Genomic DNA, 20,190 nt, shown 5'->3' on the forward strand with positions numbered 1-20,190 from the left:
GATTTGAAGGAATGTGGCACTTTCCCGGTCGAGATTGAATGGTTGAGGAAATTCCTGTGATATCCCATGCGAGTTCCTTGTTTCAGAATTGATTTGTATATGTCCGGGAAGGGGGGGGGGGGGGTTATTGGTCCTCGGGGGAACCTGAGTTGTTGCTTTGATTTATCAGTTTGACGATATTTCAGGGAAGCTTCGTAGTTTGTTTGGAGGTTTCTCGTGAGTATAGGTGCAATGTGTAGTATGATCGACTGGTCTGCTTTGTTGGATGGTGATTATTTTGTTTTTGAAGTGGCCTGCTAGGTCATTGCAGTTTCATCGAAGGAATTGGCGTATTGTTGCAGCCAGGTGGATATTTTATTTCCTTTATGATTTTGAAGAGTTCTTTTTGGGTGTTTTGGTGCTTTGAGGATTCGGTCGTCCTAGTATCTTCTCTTTGCTTTTTGTATGAGCGGATGTGTTGCAGAAATGTTCGTTTATTTGCAGTGTCCTTTTTGATTCTCCGAACTAGTTCTAGTTTTCGGTTTTCCCGTTTCATGGTGCAGAGTAGTGGGGTGAACCATTTTACCATTGCTCTTTTGCGTGAAGGAGTTAAAGCTCCACTTCTCCATACATAAAGTACTTGGGATCCCTAATAAGTGCCAACATAAATGACAACCCCTGGGTTGCGGCAACCAGGAAAAAGTGTCGGCAGTTAGCTTGCCAAGCCGAGATCAGTACCCGAAAATTTGGAAAATTCTCCATAAAACCTTTGATCAACTTCCATAGACAAAAGGTCATACAGTCTCTTATCTATGGCGCTCAAAATATGTTTGGTTGTCCACACGAGTTGTGGAATACACTTGAAAATAACTTCTGGACCAGAACGCTGCATCTCCCTAAAGGGTGTCCGACAAGTCAGGTTGCTTTCTTCCCATTGAGACCAGATCATTCCCCCCCCCGTGCAGTACTAAGATGTCGGGTGGGCTGTGTTGCCATGAGGCCACCTCTAGTGCCCCCCAAGAGCTGGACGCGGGAGCGGGCGACCCAGGGGGCCTGCCACAGGCAATCCCCATTGAAATTCCAGCCAAACCCGCAGATCCTCCCTTAAACCTGTGCTTCATCATAGCTTGTGCCACCCTTTCACTCACTACACCCCCTGTAGTGGAGGCGAGGCACCTGGCAAATAACCTTCCTGCTGGAATGACCCTACCCGCAAAGTTCAGTCGGCCTACTGGAGACTCGATAGTCCTCACTGTAACCCTGCTAGCGCTGTATTATGTCCGAAATACGTTACAGTACCTTTTCATTGGAGAGGCAGCAAATCCCTAAAACTGTTAATCTCGATGCCCAAGTACATCAGCCTTGTGCAGGGGCCCTGAGCCCCCCCCCACATAAGGGCACCCCCAGTTCGCCTGCCATGTTTATGAAATGGTTGAGCAGTGCGCTGCCGGTGTCCATCCCCTGTTCCCCGACAAACAAGAAGTCATCGATGTAGTGAGCCCTCCCCTCCCCTGGTTTTCCATCTAATTTAGAACCCATTCCAAGAATGAGCTGAATGCTTTGAAATAGGCGCTTAATATGCTGCACCCCATTAGCATGCACCGATCAACATAAATCTCCCCCTTGAACTGAAAGCCCAATAAGTGGAAGCTCCCTGGCTGCACAGGGAGCAGTCTAAAAGCCGCCTCGATGTCCATCGTAGCCAATATTGCGCTATTTCCAGCCTTCCTGGCTAGACGGATAGCTTGATCCAATGAAGCATAAGAGAAGTAGCAGTCTGCATCCTCTAACCAATCATTCACTGAGCCCCCTCTCGGATGAGACATGTTGTGGATTAGCTGGTGTTTTCCCCTTTCCTTCTTGGGCACCACCCCCAACGGTGAGATTATTAAATCTTCCAAAGGAGGCATCAGGTAAGGGCCTGCCATCCTGTCTAGTGACTTCTGTCAATTTTAGCCTTTACCACGGGGAAGTCCATAGCTGACCTCAGGTTCTCCACTGTCCTTGCTCCCCGAGGCCCCTTATACCGTATCTCAAACCCCATTGTAAAGCCCCCAGCCAGTAGGTCCCTCTCTTGCGCTGGAGATATCGAGATAGCCACTGAAGTAATTTGTCCACCTTGATCTGTGATGGGCCCTTAGTGGTAAGCACCCCCATGTCCTCCTACCCCCCCCCGTTCCCGGGCCCGTCTGCCCCCTTGATTAACCCCTTTTCCCCTGCTGTAGGCCTACCATAAAGATTCTGCCAGAAAACAGCTGCATTGAAGGCTAGGTGAACCCCTCTTGGATCGCCTCTAGTTGCCCCATGAACGCTGTAACCTTGAAGAAATAAATTGTTTATTTAGGTTAAGTAACAACATTTGTAAACACACATTCCAGAACTGACATTTCCCTTAACCCCCCCACCCCCCCATTTCCCCACAACTCCTTGCTGGGTGCCCGAAAATCCTACATGTCAAACAGCTGTGCCTATAACAGCATTTGGGTCCCCATTGTCAATGTAAAATCTGCATGTGAACAGGGGGCGCCCATTAGCCCGGTTGCCTGGACCCCCTCTGCGCCTGGAACCACCCAGAGACGGTCCCTGCACTGGGCACCCCAATTCGCACGCATGACTAATGAGCGCTGCTCGCATCGCCGCCGCAATTGGAGCCAGACAACCTGCCCTCACCCCCACGTTTCTGATCTTGGTTCGACCTTGCGGCACCTCCTGGCTGGGTTATGCCGGCAGGTCGTCCCCCCCGCCTCCCGCTGTTGTGATTTTCCCATCCGGTTTCTCAGTTGCCCCTTTTGTTGACTAGCCACTCCTTGACCTGTTTATGGTCCCATTTCATGCATGGATCATTCACCTTTCTTCGCTTGTCTCTCAGTAACCATATGTAGCCACCTAACCTCTGGTGCTCTTCAATTACACATCTGTGGTAATAAAACAATGCTGGCCCTTGATAAGGTTCCTTCTGTACAATGATTTGGGCCACTATTTTGAACCCTTTTCTGCCAGTTTTCCTCAGGCCTCAACCGCTTTCTGCCCTTCACTGCCCCCCTCCCTCCATTCCCTTGCAAAGTGTCATGACCCTTGGTCTTGTGCTCAAGCAATGAGAGTATGGCAATGAACCTCCAGATATGCTTCACTCCTACAGGAATATGCTAGCTATAGTAGTTATTCCCGGTGATCGCTGGCAATCACTGTTGATTACCCTACTCATGTCTGGCGCCGAGTTACAATGTTCCCCTTCTACGGGTCCTGGTAAGTCATCACCTCCCTGGACCACGCCCTTTCCTAGCCAGACCCTACTCGGCCCTGCCAGACCCACATTGTCTACCACCTGAGCCCCTTGTTTTGCATGGTCCCCCTAAAATACCAACATAACCTTGCCCGTTCTCCTTAGCTCCAACTCACCATCCGAATTTGTGGTCTTGACAGCTCCGCCCACCCCTCTACTCAAGATTGTGTCCTCCGATGTTGCCAAGTTTGAGGTTGTGTAAGTTTGCGTAGCGAAGGTCAGCGACAGTGCCACTGAAGAAACCATCACTGGCGCGCCAATTTGTGTGGTTACTGCGGCCATTTGTTTCTTGGTTGTTTGTTGATGGGTGCCACCACTCGTTTTCTTAAGCCTTTTGCAAGCAATGTTAGGCTCGGCCCCCCCCTTACTAAGGCCTGTGATTCCCTACTGGTGTTGGGCGATGGGGATATCAACGCGTTTGTGCTGTTAGCGTCGTTCTCCACCGAGGGTCCCAGGATCAATGCTTTTGTGCTGTTTACATCGTTCACCGCTGCCTCCTCCTCCCCCCATCCTGGCCCTCGCTGCTTCCCCAGCCTATGACTTTTGCTAGGACTGCAAATTTCATCCAAGATTCTGCATTCGCCGGAGACGTTCCCGACTTCCTCCTCCACTAGCCCTTCTATATGTGTATCCCCCACAATCTCGATTCCTGGACTTCCTGGCTAAACATGTTGACCTGGCGGAAAGCAAAGAGGTCAACCACTGCTGTAACGTGATCCATACTCCCTCCAACCATCCTATCGTGCTTACTGTTAAGTGGCCTCACTACACCTTCAAGTGCTCGTACAGTCGCCCTCTGACGTCGCATTGCTCAGTTCACCTGGCGTGATAACCGCTTTCTCCTGCACCTACGAAAAACCACAATTGCATGAGATACAGATGTTTCTTGTCTGTGTTCCTGCATGCTTCAACAATTTCATGCTATTTGCTCAAAGCCCCAAACATATTGGGGCTTGTGTACTAAGTCCCCAATATGACATGTAGCATTTGTAAGGCGCCTATACATTAGTGTTTCAAGGCACGTTCATTTTTAATGAGCCCATGGTTGTGTGTTGCTCCCTTCGATAACCCCACCACACTACCTTCCTCAACTACTGTGTCTGCCATAGGAAGAAATACCCACACAGATGTGGGTAAGCAGACACAGACAGCCTACCACTAGCATCATTGAATGCTCCTCCCCTGCAGAACTGGAGCACAGACGTAGGATCGGCGTGGTATGTAAACATTTGCCTACTTGCATTGAGGTCTCCACAGGGTGGCCCATGCAAGAGTTTAAGTACTTGGGTTCTATGTAGGTCATTCCAATCCTAGTTCGCTGGCTCGAGAGGATCCTGGTAAACAAACAAAAGTAAACTTTTTTTTTTGTTTTCTTCCCTTGGTGGCGATAGACTGGTAACCCCCAAAATGAGGTCCTGGATGCAGAGCCCAATTGGCAAATCTCCTGGGTTCTCTACACACACTACCACACAAGTAAGGTGGCAACCGGCTCATCACTGCATGATCTGTGCAACTTGGGCCAGGCCATGGTTGCCAAACCACCATTAAGTTATTTACCACCTGTTTATTTAACACCCGTCACCGCTGGTCGTACTGGGCCATAGCTTATGTCGGGCCCCAATTAAAAAATGGCCCACAGTTGCAACAGCAATTTGTTCCTTTTGTGACACTGCTTGAATAGTACCCAAGGGGGAGGTTATCCGATAAATCTCTGCTTTTTAAATATATTTCAATCAGTACTCATCAAACTACTACCATAGTGCACAGCTCAGCCTTCGGTCCGGCCATAGGCTCAATGCCCTGCAGGCCAGTCCTAGCCTCCCCAACCCCTAAAAAGACCTAGCAAGAAATTAAGAATAACTAACTAGAAATCCAAAATTATTACCACTATTTAAAATCACTCACTGAATGCGTGTTATAAAGGCATGAATCAGGCGTGCGCAGGTGATATGCAAGGGGTTATCCAGGCATGTCCGACTTGCGGCTTCCGTGCATTGCACATAGTAAAGTGTCATAGTCCTCCAGCAGTGCTGTTTCCGTGGACCCGCTTATGCTTTTGGAAAGCACACGGCTGGGGAGGGGGGTGGGGGAGTGATGGACACAGCGGGACACAACAGTGGGTTCTGAACATTTTAGAAGGCAGGTTAGGGGCTTACCGCGTGGCTAGTGGGGTTGTCTGGCGTCCAACGTGCCAGTGGGGGAGGGGTGGGAGTATTATTAATGGCTGCAATTCGGATAGTCAGCTCTAGTTTCTAGAATTGCATTTTTGACTACAAGCACCAGCATGCCCTGTACTCTGAGGCACGGTACTGCTTTGGGAAATATTTGAATTGACATCAAGGTGACTGAGTGGGGCACCCGACAGGTCATTCGACATGTGCATAGCGGTGAAATATCAGACGGGAGGTGCTCATGGATGGCTGTATTGTTGCCAATTAAATTGATATGGCTAAGGTTCAAGTTACAACTGTGTTTTTTATTTTATTTTTTGGCGCCTCTGAGTCATAATGTGCTACACACTTTAGATTTTAATGTTCTCGTTTAGGGAAGGGTCCCTTCCTTCCTTCTTACCTAGTGCAGTGTTGGGGGGGGCACGGCGCAAAGTGTGCTTGGTTTTGTATTAATATAGCATGATCCACAACTGAGCTGCATCCTGTATAGTCCTACATCTCCTAGCCTTCAGGCGTGAATGAGGAGGCAAAACATGCAGCGTACTCCACATGATGTGAATTCTCGAAGGAGGAAGTTATTAGGGAGGGTGACATCATTTTCATGCCTTGTTTACACATGGTACTAAGTTTATGCATCAGTGAAAGTTTTTTGTAATTGGCGTACATTGGTAGGTTTAACCCCTTAAGTGCCATGGGTGAGGTATTTTGTCCTTGGGATTACCTCATCCATGGCACTTAAGGGGATAATGAAACAGAAAACGTTAGAAGGCATCGAATGGCGAAATACCAAAATCACCAAAAAAAGGCTCCGACACTGGGGGGGACCCATGCCAGTTAAAAGGTTTAAACTGAGATCATGTATATTCCAACAGAGCCCTGTTGTCTGCAAAAGGAATTCAGGGGAATAAAAGCTAGTATTGAGCTAACCTGTGGGAGGGACCAATTAGTCATTTATTTGTAAGAATTTTTGTTTTGCGTTCACTGCTTCCTTCTGTTGCTCCTAGTTTATTTTATCCGAGACCCAGCCACACTGTTTGCTCCTCCTACACCCAGCCCAAGTAGCAAACTGGTTCATACATATTGACATGTATGTAACGTGTTAGAAGAAACTCTCGCCTAACCTGTAATGCTTGCCCAACTTGCTTACTTCTAGCGCCCATACACTTCAAACTCGTAAATCAATACCGCGAGGCAACTCCTGCATTGATAGTTACTGCGCTCGTTTGTTGCCGCTCCCACATGAGGGCCATAGACATTCACCCACCCCTCACTCACGTGAGAGGATTACCGCCCTCCATTCCCAACAAACTAAACGTAACATTCCCCACACTGATTGCAGATTTCCTTCTGTTGTGTGGGCGGATATGCAAGGGGTTTTGCCTCTGGGATGACGCTGTAATTAATTGTACGATATACTGCTCTCTGCATTTCCATAAAGGGATAGTGCACTCAAAAATGTTATTGTCTTAAAAGATGTGCAATAATCAAAAACATACATTAAACACCTTTTCAAAGAAAGTTCCGATGTAACATTTTGAGCAAATGAGGCTCAAAGTGTTTACACATGGGGGCATCCATTTTGTGATTTCCAGCCGCCTCCTCGGCTCATGTTAAGCTCTGCTCTGGCTACACTAATCAAGCAGCAAAAGACCCCCACTGGGAGCTTTTGCTGACTACAGCCAGAGCAGAGCTTAACATGGAGAGGAGGCTGCCTTCACTTTCATTTTATGTTTTCTGTGCTTTCCAAGCCTAGGGATGCACAGAAAACAAAATGAAAGGTAGAGCAATTATAAATACTTTGCCGGCTGCCAGCGAAGTTTTCATAATTGCTGTGACTCTTTCTAGTTTCCCATGCTCTGGAAACTAGAAAAAGTTGCAGCAATTATTAATTTAATATTTATTGTGCTATAGTTTAAGCTATAAACTTTACACAAATTTAACATTAAATAGCATAATACAATACTGACATAATTCAAATACAATTTTTAAATACACATAATTTGCAATACAAAATACTATTTTAAAACAAATGATTCATATTATTCACAGATATATATACATTTCATACCTTCTATATAAGAATTACCTTCATAAAACCTATTCCTCTACAGAGTTATACCCAATCTTATTTCAATTTGCAACCAAATAGTATACAGAGCTATTAATAGATGTAGACTATTAGAGTTAAGGCAATGGTGCCAAAACAGGGCTTCCCCAATATGTGTAGTTTCATGCACATAGCTACCAGGAAGGGGAAGAAAAGTACCAGCCATCTCCGAACACTCAGTCAGCAAATGTTTTGCAGTCTCCAACTGCTTATGTGCTTTACATAATCGGCAGATACGTTCCTCAACGGCCATCCTATCTTTTCTCCCCGTGTTGCTTAGGGTAGGTAGTTGTTCTAGGCGAAGCAGTAATATGAACCGTCTAAGTCTAATAGATGGACAGATATTCAAGTATCTCTGGGGTTTCCTAAATTCAAATAGTCTATATTGCACAAACTGGTAGCTGCTCAAACTCTTAAAATGTTCAAAATTCTCCAGCCAATCCCAGAGATCAATGCGTTTACTCAATGCTCTATTTACTTTATCTGAATATTTACCATCTCTGGATTGCCAACCTATTTCAGAGAACAGATCGTTCATCTGATCTACAATTGAAGAAGTCGAGCCTTCCTTTTTTATTTCTTGATGTACCGCAGTTAATATATCATTACTAGTATCTCGAGTCATTCCGAGATATAACGCGGCTCTCTTCTTTAACACCAATGCCTTTAGGGAGGTTAGACCCAATTCTAATCTGATGATGGCCACCGGAATAGAGGGTGGTAGACCAAGCACACGTCGCCAAAATTTACCCTCTAATATCTGTAGCCATCTAAGGTCAGACTCTAATAGAGCTTCCAGGCCATATATTATCGCCGGGGCGAACACCTGTATATAGAGTTGCCTTATACCCCATAAAGTGAAACCGCTATGGCTGATTGTAAATCTATAAAATAAGGCAGTCAACTGTGCAGCTTTAATACAGCGCGTTTGTTTACATGCCAAGTAATCCCCAGTATTTTCAAAGTCAATGCCTAAATAGCAATATCGAGGGACATATGTGATGTTCACTACCCCTACTGTGAGTTGCACGCGGGAGACCTTTTTTTTTGTATATCTCAATCTTTGTTTTTCCTAAATTAATGCTTAAGCCATTCTCTTCGGCGTATTCCCATAATGCAACCGCAGATCTACGCATCCCGCTGATGGTGTGATCAAATATCACCACATCATCGGCGTATGCTAGTACTGGGCAGCTAGCTTTCCCAATTTTCGGTGGGCAGTTTCTCACCTTATTTAATGCATCAGGGATGTCATAGGTATATAGATTATAAATTAAAGGAGCCGTTACGCATCCTTGCTTGACACCCGTTTTGTATAACCTTTTGAGTTGTATGGCCTTCTTGGTCTAATTTCAATTTAACTGAATTGTTTGAATGCAAGCGTTTTAGATAATATATTAGGCCATCAGGGCAGCCCATTGTATACAGTTTGTTCCATAACCGACTACGGGGTATGGAATCAAACGCCGCTGTAAAGTCTATATGTAATGCGTAGAGCGGGACCGATCCAGTTCGTAAGGCTCTGGTTCGCAAAATATCCATGATCATGAATTTATGGGCAGTGGAGTAGCCTTGTCTAAACCCACTTTGGAATCTAGACAATACTCCTTTGCCCTCTGCCCAGGATTGTAACTCATTGAGCAAAAGTGAGGCAAATATCTTTCCAGTAGCATCAAGCATGGAAAGCAACCTATAGTTGCCTGGGTCGAGTCTGTCGCCCTTTTTAAAGACTGGAATTAATATTGCCGTCTGCCAGGAACAGGGTATTTTACCTGTCTTTAATATTTTCTGAAACAGGATATTTAGTAAGCTTGCCCAAAACTCTGGGTATACTTTCATGACAATATTAGCCAAACCATTGGGTCCCGGTGCTCTTGATGATTTTAACCCTTTGATTTTATTCAAAATTAGCTTGTGCGTTACGGAAAATGGGGCCTCACAAGGCGGCCTGCCCAGTATTGTTGTTTCCTCACCCACCATATTTCTGTTTTCTAGAAATGTGACCCACACTCTCGCTTCTATGGGGTTAACCAATACTCCCCTCTGTGTACCCTGAGCCTCGCTCAAGAGAGACCAGATGTTACGGATCTTCTTTTTACATATGGTCTTCACTAATTTTTGCCAGGTGAGAACCTTGTCCGCCCTTTTTTTCTCCTTAATGGTCGATCTATATCTATTTTAATCGCTCTAATTGTCCGATAGTAGGCTTCCCGGGGGCATTGATTTCTTAGCTCTGCGAAGCTCAGCTCTAAGGTTACGCTTCATGTCTCTATTTTATCGAATGGTAGTTTGTTCCCCATGCTACTTGTCATACACCCCATAGGGGCCACAGCATGTTTGCCTGAAAAAGCACTAATCCAGTCTTCTATGGAGTTGATGGACATATCATTAAATTTGTGTAGGTCTTTAAGCGCTACTATTCCCAGAGTTTCTGCCGCAAGTGCGATATTCTTATCTGACCAGGAAATCCTGGTTCCTGTCTTATTGACTTTTACAATACCCATATTGCTGACTGAGGGCTGTTTGAGGAATACTCATCGTACATTTTAATGCGGCATGATCGCTCCACACGTTGGGCATAACTATCAAATCAGCAATCTGCTCTTGAAGCTCTGGACATATATATATGTAGTCCAACGTGCTGTTAGCAGCACCGTTGGACCAAGTATGTTGTCCAGGGTGATCACTAGCTGTTCTGCCATTAAGCATTATCATATCCCAAGATTCAAACAGTTATTCCCAGGTACTGCCCTCAATATCTTTTTTGTTATGAACCATAATACCCTTTTCTTTCAATTTAGGATTCTGCATTTTACGCACCCGTCCTCTCATGTGGCAATTGAAATCACCCACAACCATTACTCCCAAATTAGTAGTTACAGGTGTCCAATTTGCCAAGCTCCAGGTGGATTGTAAAGATTTACCAACAAGAAAGAAAACAAAGAATCTATCTCATCAAGTATCACTTCGACTGCGAGTAAGTTGTTTTCGCAGTTAGAGCCAATCTGCCTGGAGCCCAAGGTATTAGCCACTCCTGTCACCAATCCACCAAAAGGCCTGCCTTTGTCACCTCTTTTGGCAGGAGCGTGAAACAGCGTATACCCATCTAGTACCAAAGGGTCCAATGACCAAGTCTCTTGCAGGCAGAAACAGCTGGATTTGTCAAACAATTTCTTAGAGCCCTCTGGTGTGAGTAAATGCATAAAACCCCGACAATTCCAAGATACAACAGATAGATCTCATGGTTTCCTTAAGATCTCAGGAAGGGCGTCAGCCAGCCATTTCAAAACCTGTTGGACATCAGACGCTTCTATTTTCTTATCATTCTGTATGTTGGGGCAAGGTACTGTACCCGCAACAACGGCAACCTCTTCCTCCCGGCAGCTGGGATCTATTTCATTTAAGTCAACATCCACTTCCACGTCTACTGATTTTAATTCCTCTTTATACTTTAACAGATCCGCCGTGGCTACAAATTTACAGTGAATGGCTGAGACATTAGGATTCGGACCTTTCAGTGGTTCAACAAATTGAAAGTCATCTGAAATTAGTACCCGCAGTTGAGGGACAGAATATAATCGTGTCAAAAACTCTGATCGCGATAGCCATTTATTAACCTTACTCTGATATAGATTTTTAATCAGGCATATTCGACTGCCTTTCTTCTCGTTCTTATCGACCGAAGTGACCCTTACTTCAAGAGGTAGATCTTCCTGTATTGTCGGTTGACTAGTTACCATAGCTGTATCTACTGCACTGCTGTGGCTCGCCTCCGTCTCTTCCACAATCTCTACACTTTCTTCATGGTCCACTGTCAGTCCCTGTTCGGGGAGTAGCCAGCTGGTCAAATATCCATTGCGAGCTGCCTTTCTTTTCTTGGCTCTTGCAACTCTTTTCCTACTCTTCTTGGTAGTCATTCCCCTCTCATTCTTCTCTGTCGGTGTTAGTTGTGTGGCACTGACTCTTTTGTTATTTGTTTTTCTTGCTAAACGCTTCTGTTTTTTGGAAAAGAATGGATCGGGTCTGTCTGACTCCTAGTTGATCTCCAAATTTTGTTGCTCATCAATCTCACTTGTTGCATGAATTGCCTCAGATAGATTTGCCTCCACATCTTCGACCGAAATCGTTCTCTCCTTGTTTCCCCTGATGAGGATGTCCATATTGGCTAGAATACGCCCCGACATTTTCAGCAAGATCTTAAGTGCAAACTGCAGCGAGGCTACCGATGCCTGAATCTCTGCAATTTCAGCTAGCCCTGTACTAGATTCATCTATAGGGTCAATTATTTCATCAGGATCATCTTCCATTGAGGCTAACGCCAAGTTAGGAGATGCGGAGAGTCTCTCTAGTCGATCTCTGACCGTGGAAGTCCCTGAAAGTATGTTCATAGGTTTATCCATCGGTAGACTGCTGTTATTATTGAATCTTACTTCAGGTTGTGGTGTCATGTTTCTCTGAATATTTAGACATAAGTCTAATAGTGAGTTATTGTCAATATCTTCGAAATTAGATATACTCAATAAAGGATTTTCTCGTTGGTCAGGTGTAACTTCTTCAATTGTAGTCGAGTTTATTTCTCGTGGGGGAAAGAAGGAAGTAATCACACCTTGATTAATCGGAGAGCTTTTTTTTGCTTTTACTTTGGACATCAGATTATCCATCTCAGCCTTCTTGTTAGCAGGACCCCAAGCAACTGTTCTTGACTTGGCCTTCCTTAAGTTGTACACAGGATGATTCAGGTTCTTGTCTGATTGCATTAGAGTCGTCTCAAGAGGACTCTCTACGAGTACCAAGACCGCTCGCTTCGGCAACTCACAATTTGCAGGGTTCGGCCCACTTTATTTTCCAGCTAGCATACTGTTGTTGTTCTATCTCTGGATCAAAGGCTTCAGCCCACAGTCTCCAGATATTATCCCCTTGGGTTGATAATAGTGGGCTGACTATTCCGGTAGATCCACCTAGCTTAGCACTGTTAGTGTGTTGCACTAATTATTTGCAATACTGGGCTAATTAGCCTCAATCTGCTAAATTCAGTGTTACTACCTACTCCCTATTCGCCTCCAAGGTTGTGGACAGACAGACCCTGTGCAACAAAATTTCACCAATGGGAAGTTACTCGAGGCCACCCGCAATCACTCGGCCAACCGGGCACCAGACCAGGGCTCACGTTTTGTAATTATAGTCGTGCACTAGAGGCTACGACAAATATTGGTCCCAGCACTTCAGTACTTCCTCTCCCATCTCTAGTGTCCGTTCTTCGTGGCACTGATTAGCTCCACCTATAACTCTTGTATAAACAAGACACTACGGAGGTGCACGCCGCTACTAAGTAGGGGCAGGGAGATCAAACAACCGTGTCAGGCCGCACCTTTACCCAGCGTGTGCAATATTTCGCTGCGCGAGGCCGCCTCTGGCACCACAAGGAGTATATTTATGTGCCAGACAACTGGCGTTTGAAAAAAGTTGTGGGGAGCAGTAAATTGTAACCTCGACCGGAGTGGCCTGCGACCAAACCAGCCACAATCCGGCCACGGGATTCCGCCCCCGAAGTCAACCCGGGCTCGTAGACTCCCTACGCCCCGTCTGGTCTACTGCCTAGTAGGGCCGGCCACAACACTGTTCCCCAGTATGTTTAGGGAACTCACCCACCGCTCGACTGCGTCCCCGGAGCTCTGCAGCTCCACTCCACTGCTCGCCGAGCGACCAGGGCAGCACCTCAGAGGATCCACACGAGACCCGAAACCAAGCCGTATCGGCCACCTGGCCGCATTCCGCTCCTCGCTCACTCGGCTACCACCTCGCTCCGCTGAGGTTAGAGAAAAGGACCTGTAGGGGCGTGTCAAACCGCACCTCACGTACGTGCTCTCGTATGAACGTAGTTAGAGGCCGCTTCCGACAACCAAAGAATGCCACATTGCCGGATGCTGGCAAAGTATTCATAATTGCCTGCACTTGCCTACAATAAAAAGGCGTGGCAATTATAAATAGAACGTTGTTGTAGTTATGATTGCAGTGGCTTTCGCTTCGAGTTGCCCGGGGAGCCCATGAGACTCAAAGCTGAAAACACTGCAATCATAACACAGTTGTATTTATGATTGCCATGGTTTGCTTACGTTTCCTGGATCCCCTGTGCAGGAGCAGCCTGAGAAACTAGAAAGAAAACCATGGAAATCATAAATACAACCGCGTTATATTTAGGATTGTGTTGTCTTCAGCTTTGAGTCTCGCGGGCCCACCCGATCCGGGAGACTCAAAGCTGAAGACGCTGCAAATAAATACAACGCAGTTGCATTTATGATTTCTGTGGTTTTCTTTCTAAGTTTCCTGGGCTAAAACTGAAGACACTGCAATTATAAATACAACCAGGTTGTATTTATAATTGCCGTGGTTTTTCTTTTAAGTTTCCCCGAGCTCCCCTGTGCCAGAGGAGCCTGGGAAACTTACCACTGCAATCATAAATACATCTTGGTTGTATTAATAATTGCTGCGTTTTTCTTTGTTAAAGAAATTCACTTACCGGCATTCTCTGCCCTCGTAGCAATTATGAAGCAATTAGTGCTGCAAGGGCAGAGCTTATCACAAGCACAGGAGGCTCACCCATTTCAGGAAAATGGATACCTCCTAGTGCTTAACAGTTTTGGGTTTCAGCATTATTTGCTCAATTTTACATAGGAATTTAGGATATGTTTTTGATTATTGCCCATCATTTAAAACAAAAAATGTTGAGCACACTATTCCTTTAACATTTAAGCCATGCAGCCGATGGGGAGTCGGGCACGGAGATGGCACACCATCGAATTGCGACAATTGTAGTCCATGTAAACAAACATGTACGTATGCAGCCACAAATTAAATGAACACAGGGCGACCTCCCGTCCTACAATGAAGCATCGCTTTTCTGTTACCCAAATAAAGCTGTGATACCACGCTGTGCAATGCAAACCCACAAAATGAAATTACCACAACACTACTGGGGTACCGCATATCGTTCAAATTGCAACACAAATTCATGAAACGGCATGCCATATTTTGCACACGATTTAAAACTACCTTTTAAAATGCCAACCCTTGCACCGCTACCGCATCATGATCAAAGTTGGCCAACTTTGCCTGCACCCATAAAAGCTCTTGAAACAAAGCGGTACCCGGACTGCATACACTGTGGATCTCATTCATTCCATGGCACCCCCCCCCCATTCATAACATAAATAAGCCCCAACCAGCTTTCCGACACCGTGCAGAGGCCTTAACATCGGCGTGCCTATTGTTCATTTTGCAACCCTGCAGTCGCGTAAGCGAACAGCCCATGCTCTACACATGCTGGCCACGCCCAAACACATTGTGCTGGCTTAAGATCCCCACCATGAAAAATAAAATACTGACGAAACAGCCTGTTGACCGCATTCAATTCCACCCGACAAAGTACCACATAAGTAAAATTACACATCAGAGTTGCTCAACACACATGCACATATGATGCATACCTACATAACTAACCAATTACAATCTCGAAATGCACACCGACTGTTCATACAAAAAACAGACATGATTGCAACGCGACATGTTTGTATTCCCTTCCGGGCATTTACACCCCAATGCATTCTGGTAACTGTGGTCCCATCAATGAGCTCACACTGGGCCACATACCTCCCAGAATGTGGAGATGCAGACCCTCACAGATTTACTCTGATGGCTGCACACCCCCCCCCCACCCTGACTCTGCATGTTACCAACCGCGCCGTTGCTAAATTGATTACCCAATGCTTCTGAACGGACAGACGGCCCAAGATTACTTAGTAAGCGTGTGCACACCATGGGGCAAAGCATTTGCCAGCATCCAAAAAAGAATGAAGTCATGGTCACTAAACAACCCCGACCAGACCCAAAGTACCCCCCAATGCCATTCTGAACTAAAACACAGCCGCAAACAATCAACTCCTGTTTCTTTCCACACAGCGATACGACCTTCCATCGCTGGCACCTTCCTCAACAGGAACTCTGTAACCAGGGCTCCAAATAAGATTTTGGGGTGGGAGTATTTTACTCTCAATTTTTAAACTTTGAGTGTAAATGTGATTTTAAGCGAGTAAAAATGACTTTTCTCCTCCAAGAGAGTAAAATGTATGCAACATAACTGTATGGAAATCATTACTATGCTGCAGCTTTCTGCATTGTGACAGAATACCTTTCATTATTTGTGGCCATTTGATCTCTGCTGTATATATTTAAATGTTGAAATCACAAAAACCTAGCCAATTATATAGTAAAGCATACATGAATTTGTATTGTGCATTTTGAGATTTGATAGCAGAGTTGTCTATTGATGTTTAATGAAAGTCCTAATTTCCTGGAGTTATTACTACCTAATGGTATGCCAATGTTATGATACAGCAGTGCAGAGAGGCAAGGACTCCATGCTAAATTATTTAACTAATATAGTGGTCAAATGGTTATTTATATAGCTCTTTTGGAAAAACACTCTACATAGAACATATTTATCACACTTACCACCAAACCAAAGTCGGTACTCCTTTATCGACCTCGAAAAGGATGAAAGGCTGAGTTGGACTTGCGGGGATTCGAACCCACAGATCATGCAGAGATTGCAGCAACGAGTGCTCAACCGGCTAAGCTATCTTATTGGCTAACATCCTTCAGAGGTTAGTTAACTGAGTATCAACTGAGGTATAATGATCACAGTGCCTAGATGTATGACAAACCATTTATGAAGTTGAAACCTATCTGGATTATCACAGGGACAGGTTTTGCAGAATTTCTATTTCAATTAACAATGTAACTTTCATTTGTTTGTTTTTTAACAGTGCTTGCACTTTGAGAGTCAGGTTTTGGATGTTTTATTTGTAGTCTTGAAGATTTGAGAGGCTAGAGCACCTGTGATCAGTGGAATGACAATCACCCTTGAGCAAAGACTCTGCTGCCACTGACCATTTATAGTAATGTACCCCATTGACTGCAAGGTTGAATGGATGTAAACTAGACTTTGCATAGTCATCATTTTACACAATGTTTTTATAATTAGACTGTACAGTAAATTAGACTTGTAAAAAATGATCTACCTCTGCATGATTATGCACAGCATCGGAACTCTGAAAAATACAATTGTGCAATACTGGTTTGCTTTCACTGGAAAAAAAAAAAGCATAACTTGTTTTTTAAAAAAAATCTCTATTGCATTTTAGTTTTCCATCTTAATTATACAATCCTAAAATTATAGGAGAACATGCACAGTGCTTCTGAAGCTGAATGGAAAGAAACCATTCCTTTTATCAGTGTGCAGTTTATTTTTTTGAAAGGCTTCAGAGGTCGCTTGCAATTACATCCATGTAGATAAAAATCACAAGAAGCCTTCTGGTTTCTGTCAAGTAACCTGACCTTTGCACTGCCCTCTACTCTAAACCTGTGTACCCAGCAAAATAATAAAGCTTATTTACAAGATTTTTATGCATAAAAAAGCCTAGTACTCGCCTTATCTGGAGCCCTGTCCGTAACCCATCCTCGACTGGAACGCCAGAAGTTTCCACTAGGATGGGAGGGGGAGCAGTACCAAAAGGGTGCCCCAGAGAGGCCAAAGGTGCCCCCCCCACCGACCGCCCTCAGCTCTCCTGGTCCTGCTCCCCTTCCCTTAATCACCCCCGCACCCCAGTGACCAACTTCTGCCCCTTCCTGTGAATAGGGGCCAACTATTTGTTCTTCGTTTGTTTCCTCCTGTGCTGGGTTGGTGCCCCCACTAAGGGCAGTGCTGACACTTGCTACCTGGAGGTCAGCGCGTTTGCCTGCCATTATTCCCATTTATTGATAGCTGACATTTTAAGTAATGTTTTGTTTCAACAATACTTGGCACGTTGAATTTTGCACCAGGCAGTGTAGGAGATAGCCACGTGTAAAGTACTATGCTCAATACAAGATGTTAATGGCAGAGCTCCTCCATGTTCATAGTGGAGAAAATATACAACACGTGTGTTTCTGCACAATACTGGCCTACTATGGACATGAGTTCTACATGATGCCGATTTTCAGACCCTGACATGCTTTGCTGGCGCGTTTCTGTAGTCAGTATTTGTATGGGGATACCCCCCTCAGCCCCATACTTCCTACAGATGTGACGGAAGGCGCACCGAAGATCACTAACGAGAGAGCTCTCACTAACCGATCTTTTAGCCCCTATAAAAAAAATACCACAAAAATGCGGTGCAAATTACCTACAAGCATGATATGTAGCTGTAACGTTTTGTGTGTGTGTTGGGGTACCATTATTAACATCCACTCTGTAAGCAAGCATGCAGTTTTCAGTCAGTAAACCTCACAACGCAGCCCTTCTATTCCCCCCCCCCCCAAATCTATTCCTAAACTGCTTACCTGCACAGTAGTCGTTTCTAAACCTGTCTAGGCATTACACCACACATACCATTCGATACAAACACTTTTGGCAGGTCTCACCGCCGTGGATTCGGGGCACTTATGGCAAGTCCTTTACCTGCACAAGATTCAATGGGCTATCTATCACCCGCCAAAACATCTTGTTTTCATCGCCCTGAAGCGTCTACCCTCACTAACCCTGTGGCCTATCTGCTTCAGAGGTCCTGGCTTGGGACGGTTGCGTTCCGCGGCCATGTTGCGCTGTACGTACTTTCTCATCGCAGACCAATACTCACTGCGACCCTAACATGGCCGCGCCCCTCCCACGGCGGACTGTATCGAAATTACAGCTCTATGATCTTGTTTCTCTGCACCCAATCATGGACGCCACACGCGCTCTAGCCTCCGACTCCCACATGAATGGAGCACATGCGCACCGTAGAGAGGCCTTTGGAATCGCGTGCTCGCAAATCCGTTTCCCACAGACCTACCTTCTACGGAGCGCATGCGTATCCTTCAGTTTTGTGCAGACCACCAGACATGGGCGAAAATGGCAAAGCGTTCCTAGTGATTTCGTCCGCACTGCATAATGTAACCCGAGTTTGCGCAATGGCGTTCCCTGCCTGATCTTCTCTCAACAAAGTGTAAAACAACACCCATTACCAGCTTTCCTGCTACCACAGTATATGGCTTCTTTGGGACCCTCTGTCGTCTGTTGAAGGCAGTGCACCTAATTTATCCTCAGCGTCACTGTTCCACACGAGCTCCCTCTTCCGGCTTTAACGTGCACTGCGCTCCCCATGTGGAGCTCGCGGGCTCCCTCTGTCTACACTGCCGCGCCCTACGCCTCCTCTCCAGCTCTCCTCGGAGGGCGGGAGCTGCTTGGCACACAGAGGCTGAGGACAGAGAAGGAGCCGCTGCTGTCGCCGCCATTTTTGCAGCGCGCGCCGCTCCGCACGGCCAGGAGAGCTTGAACGAGCACGGGAGCGCCACCGCACCACTAGTTCCACCGTGAGACAGACATTCCGCGCATGAGCGGCACCGCACCGCCACGCTCGGCCCCCGCCCGGGGCTGAGGCTCATGGGCTCCCACCGCCCCTCCGCCTCCCGCCGGGCAGCGCCCCGCAGCACAGGAGGGGGGACCGGGGCACCGGCGGGCGGGGAGCCCGGGCACCTCGAGGGTGAGCTCTAAGCGAACCCCGGAGAACGGTCTCTCCCGCCCCCACTAAGATACGCCCCTACTTACTCGCATTGCTGTAACCCCTTATATACTCCCTTCCCCCCTGATGATTATTTCCTAAATACTACCTTCTGCGTGTCTTTAAATTCAACTATAGCTGCCCCTCAAGCTACGCTTCCAGCTTCTCACCCCTCTGCTCACTCTTATCCTGACCCGGTACTATCCTCTCCTATAAGCCCCCCTCTAGTTTTCTAACGCCCCCTCTCACCCAGTCGCTTGTCAACCGTACCCCCCACAGCCCACAGTACTATTGGTTCTACCCCGCCTTCTGGATTTTCCCCCTGCTGTGCGCCTCCGTCGGACTCTTCCTGCCGGTGAGTGTCTGTCTGCTCTTTGTTCACTTATTTCTTTGCTCTACCGGGCGTACATGTCATTGTGACCCCCCCGCCTCCCTTGGAGGGCGGGGGTTCTAACGCGTTTGATGGTTCGGGGAGCGCTTTTACTACACGTTAACTACCGATTGTGTCGTGTGTCACAGAGGGTGCATTAGGTCTGCCTTCCTTTAGTTTCTTTCCTGCTGCTTGCCCGTTGCTACAGACGGCTGTGAATTTGCCCGATTATGTAAACTATTGGTTTAAGGAGAGTGTTTGGGGAGGCGTTTACGGTGCTTTGGAGGTGTAGGAAGGAGCATATTTTAGTAGTTTAGTTTTCCCACGCAAGCAGACAATCTGCGCGTGTTGACCTCCCAAAGAATACCGTGTGCAGTAAGAGCTGTTTAACACGGTTGTATGCGTGTTGAAAGGGGTGGGGGCTGGGGGTGTTACTGTGTCACCATCTTCCTGCTTAAGAATACGGGTGGGGTAGGCTTTGTTAGTTTTTTTGTTTAACACCATACTACTGTTTTCTGTCTAGCTGGAGTATTCCCGCACAAGGGTAGCCAGTGCAATGTGTTTACTGCTCTTCTTCAGGGCAAGTCATAAAGATGCATATATGCATACTCTTCCTCAGTCACTTTAAATGCAGACGGCCCATCCACACAGCGAGGTTTTTCATGTGGCGCGTGCTATTATTGAGAAAACCCAAACACGCCCCC

General features: G+C 46.2%; 1 protein-coding gene and 1 long non-coding RNA gene across 6 annotated transcripts in view; one reads left to right on the plus strand and one right to left on the minus strand.

Moving 5' to 3' along the window:
• The window catches only part of LOC138521340 (uncharacterized), a 105,120-nt gene extending 86,558 nt beyond the window's left edge, over positions 1-18,562 (minus strand). Inside the window, exons 1-2 of one of the 2 annotated variants that reach the window (XR_011283020.1) lie at positions 18,409-18,562; positions 4,013-4,110 (exon numbers count right to left, since the gene is read on the minus strand). This is a non-coding gene — a long non-coding RNA (uncharacterized lncRNA). Of the gene's footprint in view, positions 1-4,012; positions 4,111-18,115; positions 18,231-18,408 lie in introns of those variants that run through there. The other variant, XR_011283019.1, reaches the window with a different exon arrangement.
• The window catches only part of KANSL1 (KAT8 regulatory NSL complex subunit 1), a 1,100,309-nt gene that overhangs the window by 417,106 nt on the left and 663,013 nt on the right, over positions 1-20,190 (plus strand). Inside the window, exon 1 of one of the 4 annotated variants that reach the window (XM_069634096.1) lies at positions 18,646-19,471. The exons of 1 other annotated variant lie outside the window; for it this stretch is intronic. The gene's annotated coding sequence lies outside the window, so the exon portion shown is untranslated. Of the gene's footprint in view, positions 1-18,645; positions 19,472-20,190 lie in introns of those variants that run through there. 2 more of the 4 variants (XM_069634094.1, XM_069634097.1) reach the window with 2 other exon arrangements.

Source organism: Ambystoma mexicanum, chromosome 13, assembly GCF_040938575.1.
Source record: "Ambystoma mexicanum isolate Mex_15411 chromosome 13, UKY_AmexF1_1, whole genome shotgun sequence".
In the NCBI taxonomy this organism is placed as follows: domain Eukaryota; kingdom Metazoa; phylum Chordata; class Amphibia; order Caudata; family Ambystomatidae; genus Ambystoma; species Ambystoma mexicanum.